Source organism: Zingiber officinale, chromosome 2A (assembly GCF_018446385.1).
Source record: "Zingiber officinale cultivar Zhangliang chromosome 2A, Zo_v1.1, whole genome shotgun sequence".
Lineage (NCBI taxonomy): Eukaryota > Viridiplantae > Streptophyta > Magnoliopsida > Zingiberales > Zingiberaceae > Zingiber > Zingiber officinale.
This window is the reverse complement of record NC_055988.1, coordinates 129,060,356-129,071,563: the sequence shown is the minus strand read 5'-3', so window position 1 is coordinate 129,071,563 and position 11,208 is coordinate 129,060,356. Positions and strand designations below refer to the sequence as shown.

At 48.6% G+C, this 11,208-nt stretch overlaps 1 pseudogene; it reads right to left on the bottom strand.

The window, feature by feature from the left end:
• Positions 1-1,030: 1,030 nt before the first annotated feature.
• Positions 1,031-9,100, bottom strand: LOC122043988 (annotated as a pseudogene).
• Between the last annotated feature and the right edge of the window lie 2,108 nt (positions 9,101-11,208).

Here is an 11,208-nt window from a genome sequence, read left to right as displayed (position 1 = left end):
TTCACCCCCCACTTCACATGCGAACAGATCCTATAAGTGGTATCAGAGCCAACACTACAAGAAAAAAGTCTAACAACAACGATTTTTCACCGTTGTCATAACCCCTTTAGAACTGTTGTTAAATGTCGTGTTGTTAAAAAGGGTGCCCAAAGACAACAGTTTTTAACCGTTGTCTTTGATGGCAAAGACAACATTTTTACAACAGTGAAAAACTGTTGTCTTTTCCTTCAAAGACAATAGTTTTTCACCGTTGTCTTTAAGCGTCTACCTTTAATAGCAGGGTCTTCAATAACAGTTTTAAACTATCTATGACAATGGTGAAAAATCGTTGTCTTTTTTAGATAAAAAATAAAAAAAATTAATACACAATTTTCCAATATTATAAATCATTCAAAATACTAAATTTCAAAATAAAATTTAATATACAATTTTCTAACATTCAAAAATAATATCTATAACATTCTGAAGAAATTTCATAAGCAACCAACAAAATGATAACACTATTAAAACAAAGGTAGAACAATATAACACGAGATTTTCTACTTAGATGTCGGTGAAGAGGAGGGACTGCAACTCCTAGTGCTCCTTAATTTGTTAAAGTCTCTCTATTTTTTTTGGCTTGTCGGCATTCTTCCCAGTACTCTTGAGGACACCTATTCGAATAAAGATATATATTACAAATTAGAAACTAAACTGTACGCGTGAATCTAATTGCACTGCATAAATGTTACATAACCATAAAAACCATTTGATCTAGTCATCTAACAGAAGTGCAAAAGGCGTTATCTATGTAACATAAATGGTAACCTCTTGAAACAATATGGTGGCTCTTAAAGTCATGAACACGTTAAGGTTTTCACCAACTATAGTAGGAATGGCTGTAGTAATTACCTGAAACAACATAAATATGTTTTTATTTGATTGTATAGTAGGAAGAAAACATTAAGATTTATACTGCTGCTGCAGTAGGAAATCATATTGCTACTCAGTGTTCAAGCCTATCTATCGCAACCATTAATAAAAACATCAATCAATATAAGGCGCACAAAATTTGATCTCTTGCATCAAGTTGGTAGATCATACCTCAAAGTCTTTACGAATGATTTTGTCCATGTTGCAAAGGGTTAGGATCTTGAATCTGGTTCTCCAAGTCTTGCTGCCTTGTGTCATCTCCATCTTCAACTCCAGCAAGGTTTCTGGCTTCATTCTACTGCTGACTCTGATTAAGTTGGACCAAGCGCAAAGTTCTCCTAGCCCTCCATCTTAAATACTCAATGAGCAAAGAGTTCATACTGATTGAAATCCCAAACCCAGTAAATGAGGAAAGTAAAATGGAGAACATAGGGCTTACTCCTAGCTGTAGAATCAACTAGGGGATTTTCAACTTCTGTATTAAAAATTAAACAAAAATTTGGGCTACCAAATCCATCTGACGAATCGCATCACCTTACCACACTATAGAAAACATGAGCAAAGAGGATCACAAGTGCAAATTGGAACGATGCATAGGCCCAAATGTAGCTCTGGCTCACTGTAAATAAAACACTCAAATTCATGGTGATCTTGTCCGAAAGCTGAATCAACGGACGCTGGGCACGTGGCGCTCTCCGAGTCGCTGACGTAGATCTTCGACTGGTCGTATGAACCTCCGGCGAACCTGCACAGAAGTCGGGCCGGGAAGGGGTTCCCGGCGGCGACCCTCCGACGCTCAAGTCAGGTAAGCGAACGACGAAGAAGTGGCTCCAAAATTTATATCACGCGTACCTTCGACGAAGTATAAGGCTCCTTATATAGAGTGGTGAAAGAGCTCACGCACGCCTACCGAGGCAAATACGTGTCCTTAGCCCATACCTCGGTATGCATTTGTCAGAAACCTTACCTGACACCATACTGCTACAGTCCAGGCACGTCTTCGATGGGACAGCAGAACACCTTGTCGCGAGATTTAAAGTATGGCCTAGTCATAGAGCATGACAGCTGTCAGAAGATGTTCATTGTCCTTCTCTCCCCGCTCCATGCCGGGGCGTCCGGCCGGCCGGCACTCACCTCACGTCTGGCCCTCCATATGCACTGGTATGCTTGGGAGATCCTCGGTAATGTGCTATGTGGGGACTGTTCGCAGTATGCCACCTTATGTCTTCGACCGAGCGTGCCCTCCGCTCGGCCCTATGATCCTGTTCAGCGAGCGTCGGAACCCCGACTCCCGCCGGGGCACCTTTTGCCATCAGTCAGACACCGGTCGGCCGGCCAGGCGGTCGGCCCCCCTTTTCCGGTTGGCCGGCCGGGCGGTTGGCCCCCCTTTTCCGGTCGGCCTACCACTCCAACCTTTTCTCGATCGTCCGGTCGGTCCCTCCTTATCCGATCGGCCACCTGACCTTCTGACTTCCATGTGGCGTTTACTCCTCGGAAAGGGGGTCCCCCGTTCTCACTGCTGGATCACTCGCCTCCCCCTCAAGTCTAGTCGAAGGAGGCGAAGTCCGACTGACTGGACTGCCGATCTGACTGAGTAACGACCGCTATACTAGTCCGCTCGGCCTGGCTTAGGGATCGTCATCCGCTCCGCTCACACTCTTCGTTACACCCGTTCGGCGGATTCTTGCCCGTGCCTTGTATTCCCTTGGAATCCATACCGAATCTTCTCCCTTACTGCCAAGCACGTGCACTGCGCAGTAAGGGGCGTTCATTAAATGTGACCCGTATCCTGCTGACACATGGCGATCTCGCTTTTGTCAGTGTATGGCGGTGGCGTTACCTCCGATGGGACAATCGCCGTTTGAAATGAACGGTTTGATGATAACTTCATTTTTTGCAACCTGAATCCAACAGCTAGGGCTATTAGAGGCCAACGCTATAAAGCTTTCGATTTCTTCTCTCCGCCGCCTTCCTGCTCCATCGCATTTCGACGCACTGCTGCTTCCTTCTGCTCCGGCGGCTCCGTTTCTCAGCTCTCCGACGACCTCACAACCCCTTTCGATCACTCTTTTACTCGTAAGCCCTTCCTTTCTTCACTTCCTCCTTCCTTTACGCTTTCTATTAGCGGCCCTTGTCGTTCTGCCACCTTTCTTCCCTGCTTGATTTCCCTTTCTTTTTGTCCTACATTTCTTTTTTATTTTCGCCCATGACTAGCACTTCCCAACCTACCGCCGGCGCTCCTGGTCTTTGGTACACGACCATGGAGAGCCGGTTTGACGAGGAGGACGCACTGCGCCTCGCTCGGAACTATGAACTCCCCGCCGACCACCACATAGTATTAGCAACACCCACCGACCGGCCTAATGAACCGCCGCCCGACACCGTTCTCTTTTTCCCAGACCAATTTCTGGCCGGGCTGCGATTTCCTCCACATCGATTCTTCTTACAAGTGTGCAACTACTTCCGCATCCCGCTCGGCCAGCTAGTTCCGAACTCCATTAGGCTGCTGAGCGGGGTGGTAATTCTCTTTAAACTGAACGGCATCCCCTTGGACCCCAAAATTTTCCACTACTTCTACTATCCTAAGCAAGCCGAGTGGGGTACCTTCGTTTTCCAATCTAGGATAGGTTTTGCTCTTTTCGATAATATGCCGACCTCCAACAAACATTGGAAGGAGCATTTTTTCTATATGCGTTTCCCCGAGCCACCGACTTTCCGTATCAAATGGCAGACGGCGATGCCAGCACAACCGGAGCTCGGCAAGTTTAGGGGCGATCCGACCTATCTTCATGCAGCCGACCGGCTGGTCGGCCAACGCTACCACATCGACAAGCTGCTCCTTCCGGGAGTGTTGTATATATTCGGCTTGTCCCTAGTCCCAGCCGACTTGCCTTGCAACATGAGTAAGTGCTCTTATCGACCTTTTTCTTTTGTTCTAACTGATTTATTCTTTGCTTCTGCAGCCAAAGTCATGTGGTGCGCCAAGGCTACCGAGCGGCTAAAGTTGAGAGCCGCTGAGATCGAGGCGGCGAAGAATAAGGAGGTCGCCGAACGGGGATTGGTCCTGGCTGGCTCAGCAGCTGGAGGGGGTGAGGGGACTCAGATGGTCCCCGAAGCCGTAACCGCTTCTGTCTCTCTAGACAAGGCTGGAGGCGATATCGCGTCCTTTGCTCAAGCCGAGGTAGAGGGCCGCTCGGCAGATGAGGTTCCTCTAGCGACTCGGAAACGCAGATGGCAAGAGCAAGCCTCTCAGCCGACCCCATCCGATGAGCAGCGTTCCGAGCGAGGTGATGATGCTCCCTTGATATCCGGAGCGATTTCCACGGAGAGCACCCCTACGCCGTTCGGCTCCCCCCGGGCTGTTTCCGAGGTGCTGCCTACTAGTCCTCCTCGGACCCTACGTCGCATAAGACGATTGGGCGACCATCCTTCCACAATTGGTGAGCCGTCTGGCACAGCAACTGCGCCCACGATGATTCGAGTGGCCCGCGGTTGATAAAAACTGTTCTGCAATTTCCGTCGGAGGAATATTTATTGGCTGTCGATCGGCCAGCGGTTCCCGAACAGCAAATCACCCTTACAGGTCCTCTGGCCAAAGCTTGGGAGGAAGCTCGGCTTCGCATCGCTCTTATGACCCCCAGCCAACTAGGAGACAGCAATTTGCAGCAGGCGACTGGGGTATATCCTTTGTCTTGTTGGCTAATTTAGTTTAGCTTCTAACTTGATCACATCCGTTCACAGAACTGGGTGGAGCAGATCGCCATCAGCAACCGCCTGGTCGAGTTGGAGGACGAGCTGAAAAAGCTCAAAGCTTCGAACGAAAGTAGAGGACAATCCACGGCTGCTTTGGAGAAGGCCAAGAAGCTCTTGGAAGCCGAGCGGAATAGATCCTCTGACTTGGCAGGTGAAGTAACTCGGCTCAACGCCCTGGTCAAGCAACGCGATAAAGAAATAAAGCTTGCGACCACCCGGAAGCTCAAGGCCATCGAAGATATGGACTTGATGAAGGTGGAAAACCGCGGGCTAGAACAGCGCGTGAAGGACTTGGACGCCTTGCTGGCCACTGAACGAGAGAGTCGCTCGGCTGACCAAGCAAAATTTGAAGGGGCTTTGAAAAATCTTCAGGTTGCCCTTGACGCTTCCCAAGTCATGCTCAAAGAATATCAAGATGGGGAGCCTGGTCGGTCGGCGGAAGTGCGCAAAGCCTTCGTCCGCTCGAAAGAATTTGGCGAAAAGTTCAACGACAAGCTGTCCTTAACTTTTGAAGAGGCGATCAAAGTGGCAGTCGAATATCTGAAGACCAAGGGCCACATACCCACCGAGCTGTCGATCCCCCCCGAAGATCTGGCGATCATGATGGGCTCCATCCCTGATTCTCTCTTTAATTTTGATGATAGTGCATGAAGGGTTTATGAACTTTCTTTAAGTGTTTGCTGTCTTTTGTAAGCTGGTCGTTCGGGGCGAATACTATTATAAATTTTGTCTTTCCTCTGTTCGGCGCAAATGAATTCTCTTCTGTTGTTATTTGTTTATTCGACTAGCATCCAATCTTTAACTTTTGCCTCGGTCCTAATTTTCGTCCGCCAAGTATATTTTATAAGGGATCCGCTCGGCCACACGTTGCCTTTATTCTAGCCTTATTGGCAGGCCCGATCATGGGTCGACCTTTACAGCCGAGGATCACGCAGAACGTTACCCGTCCAGCGGCGTTACAAACTCTGGTTGCCCGCCTCTTAACGCAGATCTTTACCGTTTGAGCTCGACGAACTGCCGATCGGAAGGTTTATAGACGCCGACGCATCTCTCGATTTTTAACGTCGGAGCTCGACGGTCTTCCGCTCGGAGAGTTTATAGACGCCGGCTCGTCTCTCGATTTTTAACGTCGAAGCTCGACAGTCTTCCGCTCGGCGGGTTTATAGACGCCGGCTCGTCTATCGATTTTTAACGTCGGAGCTCGACGGTCTTCCGCTCGGCGGGTTTATAGACGCCGGCTCGTCTCTCGATTTTTAACGTCGGAGCTCGACGGTCTTCCGCTCGGTGGGTTTATAGGCGGCTCGTCTCGATTTTAACGTCGAGCTCGGCGGTCTTCCTTCGGCCGGGTTTATAGACGCTGGCTCGTCTCTCGATTTTTAACGTCGGAGCTCGATGGTCTTCCGCTTGGCGGGTTTATAGACGCCGGCTCGTCTTTCGATTTTTAACGTCAGCGCTCGACGGTCTTCCGCTCGGCGAGTTTATAGACGCCGGCTCGTCTCTCGATTTTTAACGTCGGAGCTCGACGGTCTTCCGCTCGGCGGGTTTATAAACGCCGGCTCGTCTCTCGTTTTTTAACGTCGGAGCTTGACGGTCTTCCGCTCGGAGGGTTTATAGACGCCGGCTCGTCTCTCGATTTTTAACGTCGGAGCTCGACGGTCTTCCGCTCGGAGGGTTTATAGACGCCGGCTCATCTCTCGATTTTTAACGTCGGAGCTCGACGGTCTTCCACTCGGCGGGTTTATAGACGCTGACTCGTCTCTCGATTTTTAACGTCGGAGCTCGACGGTCTTCCGCTTAGCGGGTTTATAGACGCCGACTCGTCTCTTGATTTTTAACGTCGGAGCTCGACGGTCTTCCGCTCGGAGGGTTTATAGATGCCGGCTCGTCTCTCGATTTTTAACGTCGGAGCTCAACGGTCTTCCGCTCGGCGGGTTTATAGACACCAGCTCGTCTCTCGATATTTAACGTCGGAGCTCGACGGTCTTCCGCTCGGAGGGTTTATAGACGCCGGCTCATCTTTCGATTTTTAACGTCGGAGCTCGACGACCTTTACGGCTAATTTTAACACTGATGACATATGCCCTACCGAACGGCGAGGGGTCTTCGTCTTCAATGACTTGGCTCGGATAATTTTTACGCCCGGCCGATCGGCCCGGGGTCTTCGACATTGAGTCGGTGCCTCGGATCTTATACATCATGGAGATAGGCCGCTCGACAGATAATGCCAATTGCGTTTAACATTTTGCTTCCTGCATTTCAAATATACAGCCAAACGGAAAATATACAGCACACATTATATTGGTGCACCTTTCACCTTGCCCCGGAAAGGCTGGAGATAATTTGCGCTTCATGGTTGATCCAAGTCCCAATCCATCTTCATCTGCTCGGCGGTGCTCCCCCTTGAATGCCGGTTGGATTATTGTCTCGGGGGAGGCGTCCGCTCGGGGATCATTGCCTCCGCTCGGCCACCTGATGCTGACGTTGTTTGTTGCTTCAGCCGCTCGGCTTGCGCATTCTCTCTCTATTGCTCCACGAGCTTAGCTGCTCTTGCCTTGATTAGAGCGTCGAGCTCCTTCGTGGAGAGCATCACCGTGTGCGGTCGTCCAGCCTCGTCCATTGCTTTCGATCGGATGCAGGAGCGTTCCCACAGACGGCGCCAAATTAATCCTGTCCGAAAGCTGAATCAAGGGACGCTGGGCACGTGGCGCTCTCCGAGTCGCTGACGTAGATCTTCGACTGGTCGTACGAACCTCCGGCGAACCTGCACAGAAGTCGGGCCGGGAAGGGGTTCCCGGCGGCGACCCTCCGACGCTCAAGTCAGGTAAGCGAACGACGAAGAAGTGGCTCCAAAATTTATATCACGCGTACCTTCGGCGAAGTATAAGGCTCCTTATATAGAGCGGTGAAAGAGCTCACGCATGCCTACCGAGGAAAATACGTGTCCTTAGCCTATACCTCGGTATGCGTTTGTCAGAAAGCTTACCTGACACCATACTGCTACAGTCCAGGCACGTCTTCGATGGGATAGCAGAACACCTTGTCGCCAGATTTGGAGTATGGCCTAGTCATAGAGCATGACAGCTGTCAGAAGATGTTCCTTGTCCTTCTCTCCCCGCTCCATGCCGGGGCGTCTGGCCGGCCGGCACTCACCTCACGTCTGGCCCTCCATATGCACTGGTATGCTTGGGAGATCCTCGGTAATGTGCTATGTGGGGACTGTTCGCAGTATGCCACCTTATGTCTTCGACCGAGCGTGCTCTCCGCTCGGCCCTATGATCCTGTTCAGCGAGCGTCGGAACCCCGACTCCCGCTGGGGTACCTTTTGCCATCAGTCAGACACCGGTCGGTCGGCCAGGCGGTCGGCCCCCCTTTTCCGGTTGGTCGGCCGAGCAGTCGGCCCCCCTTTTCCGGTCGGCCTACCGCTCCCACCTTTTCTCGATCGTCCGGTCGGTCCCTCCTTATCCGATCGGCCACCTGGCCTTCTGACTTCCATGTGGCATTGACTCCTCGGAAAGGGGGTCCCCCGTTCTCACCGCCGGATCACATGGTTTGACATAAAGCATTGTAAAAAACATAGATTCAGGACAATAATGTGGCAATCACACACAACGCTATTAAGGTTTGTTGTATGATAAAAAAAATGGATACTGAATATATGAAAGCTAATAGAAAATAGTGGAAGAACCTGAAATTGCAAAACCATAGGAAGAGAAAGATGAATTACCCATCGTTGAAGCTATCATGGATGCGAGAAGACCTAGAACACAAGCAAATGGCAAAGATATGACAAGAGCATGGGGACCCAATTCACTAACCTGTTAGAATAAAGTTTTAGTTGAAAGTAAATGTAAACTCATGAGACTAAATTGAACAAGTGTGTTGGAAATCATTAAAAAATCAAAAAAAAAAAATAATAATACAAATTGTATTTGAAAGTTGAATAATCTTACTAAGAGTTGCTCCAGGAAGCAGAAATAGGCAAGCATGCTGACCATGACAAGAATAGGGATGTCCTGCAATACCCTGTCATGAAAATAAAGAAATACCAGTTAAAACTAACATATACCCAAAGGTCAAAGGCATATATCGCCACAAGATTAAGCCAAAACCTGTAAATTGTTAAATAATGATCTATTGATTATAGTAATGCTTTTATTAAGGTACAACCTGCAGGTCAATGAGAAATTTCTAATATATTCAAGGCATAAATTTTGATTCAAAGCTTGTGCAAAAAACAGTTTGCACGACTGCAGTTTTACTTGAAAAAAATAAGTAGTGTGACGGAAATCTTAACAATTTATCAGAGGGAGCAATATGTTTTTTGGCCGGACGGATCTGTAATAAACGATCACACAACCAAACTCAACATCCCAAACAACGTATACAATCAAGTCCACACAAATCTAGCACTAAAAATAACTTACCCTCGAGCCATATCTGATATCTCTCTCGGAGGGCTTGGGAGGTTATTGTGGTGGTGAGCTGGGACAGAGGAATAGGGCAATGCCAACACTAGAGTAAAGATCGGTTAGAGCAAACCTGGTTCGATCGTCGAAGCTGCGATGTGTAGAGAGGCGCCGCAGGAGGTTAGATCTAGGGTTCAAACCCCTCTTAACCAGAGATCCACCAATGTGGGGTCAGCGACTCTAGGAGAAGAGAAATCTCCGGATGGACTCCAGTGATCAGTGGAGAAGAGCCTTAGCCGGCGGTGGACGCTTGGTGCTAGCGCGATCGATTTCCTCGTGGCTCCGGCGTCGGGGAAGAGTTAGGGCTCGGCGACGGCAGTTATGGCGTTGATCGGAGCAAGGCACGACTCAATGAGGCTTCAGCCGGCGTCGAGTAACTCTTGGCTGGTGGTTATGTAAGCGGGGAGAAGAAGTATCGCGGCGTCGATAGGTGGCGAGGATCAGCGTCGGGTTGGGAAGGAGGGGAAAGGGGAATCGGCAGTGGTGACCTAGCCTCACGCGAAGGGGGTGGCGGCGCTCGGCGATCGGCGATCAAGGCTGCGCTGTGAGATCTCAGAAAAATTTAAATAATAGGGTTATTTGAGAAATAGCCTTACAAAATTTTTCCGAAATTTTTAGAAATTTTCTGGGAATTTTTCGGAGCTCGTACGACGAGTTTTGAGGGGGATTAATTATGGGTACAGATAAGGCCTGTTTGGGATACCCATTTAAGTGAGGAATTGTTTTATTTATAAATTCCTTTTCTTTTCCTTTTCTTCCCCAAACGCCGACCCTTTTAATCCCGAACCCGAACCCGAACCTCTTTTCCCCCAAACCGCCGCGACCCGAACTCCTTCCCCTCTTCTACCCCCCGACTCTTCTCTCTGTCTCTCTCTCGAACCAACCAACGTCGACGGGAGTGGAGCTTCCTTCGGCGATCATCTTCAATTTCCCGAGTCTGCTGGAGCACGATGGAAGTGGCAGACTCTAGGTCTTCTTCGACCAAGGAGTCCCTGTTTCGGGAGTTTCTTGCGCCGATCGTCGACGGCAAGTGGCAGCGGCGATCAACGGGGTCGCTTGAGGAGGAAGTCGCCTGAGCTCAGATCTGGCTGACGCCCTTCCTCTCTGGGCTGTAGACACTCGCGTCTCCTTCAGCCGATCACCGATGCCATTGGATCGAGCGAGATCCACTCGACTGCCGGCTTGAAGGGACAATTAGGGATTCAAGGGTAAGCAACCGAAACCCTTCTTTCCTCTTGATTCATTGTGGGATTCTTGTTGATTTACGGGTTAATGCTCTGTTCTGGTGTTGTTGTGATCCGATTGAATCCAGTGAGGAGGAATTCCAGGGAGGTCTTGATGAGGTGTTCTTGAGCTGTGGGCCAGAGGCTAGAAGGTGGCCTTGATCATCCATCTGCTTACTTGAGTCCTTCTTAATCCGGTTGATTTCAGCAAGGTGGTGTTCTGTGGATCTGAAGTTCTATTGTTGTGGGGTTGTTTTGGTTCCAGCAGCACCTCTTTGGCTACGGATCAAGAGCAAAGGTTGGAGATTGAGGTAATTGATCAGTGGTTGTTTGATGATCTTGTTCTAGATGGATTAGGTTAAGTGTGATTGATTAGCCATTTATGTGTAGGAATAAATTGGAGATGATATGTTAGTATATCATTAGTTGATACATGTTGTAATTAGTTGTTAAATTGTGTAGATTTAATTGTGTAGAATAAATCTAATGGAATGGTTAGGGTTAGGGTAATTAACCCTAGTCAACCGTTGGATTTATAATCTAATTGGTGATTAGGGATTAGGTAACTAACCCTAATCGACCATTAGATTTAAATTGGTAAGTTGTGATTGTGGTGATTAGGGTTTTGCCCTAATTTAGTTTTGGGAATTTTATTTAGCTATTTCATTTGGATTTAGCTAAATAAAATATATATGTTGTTTGACACAGGATTCTGATTTGAGACGAGCATCTCGATATTGGATTAGGACTGGATTGTACCTTCTATTTGAGGTGGGTACCCTTTGACTTATCTTTTGATACTGTCTTATGATATGTGCACTTTATATATAATTACTAGTGATTGGTAGATTTAT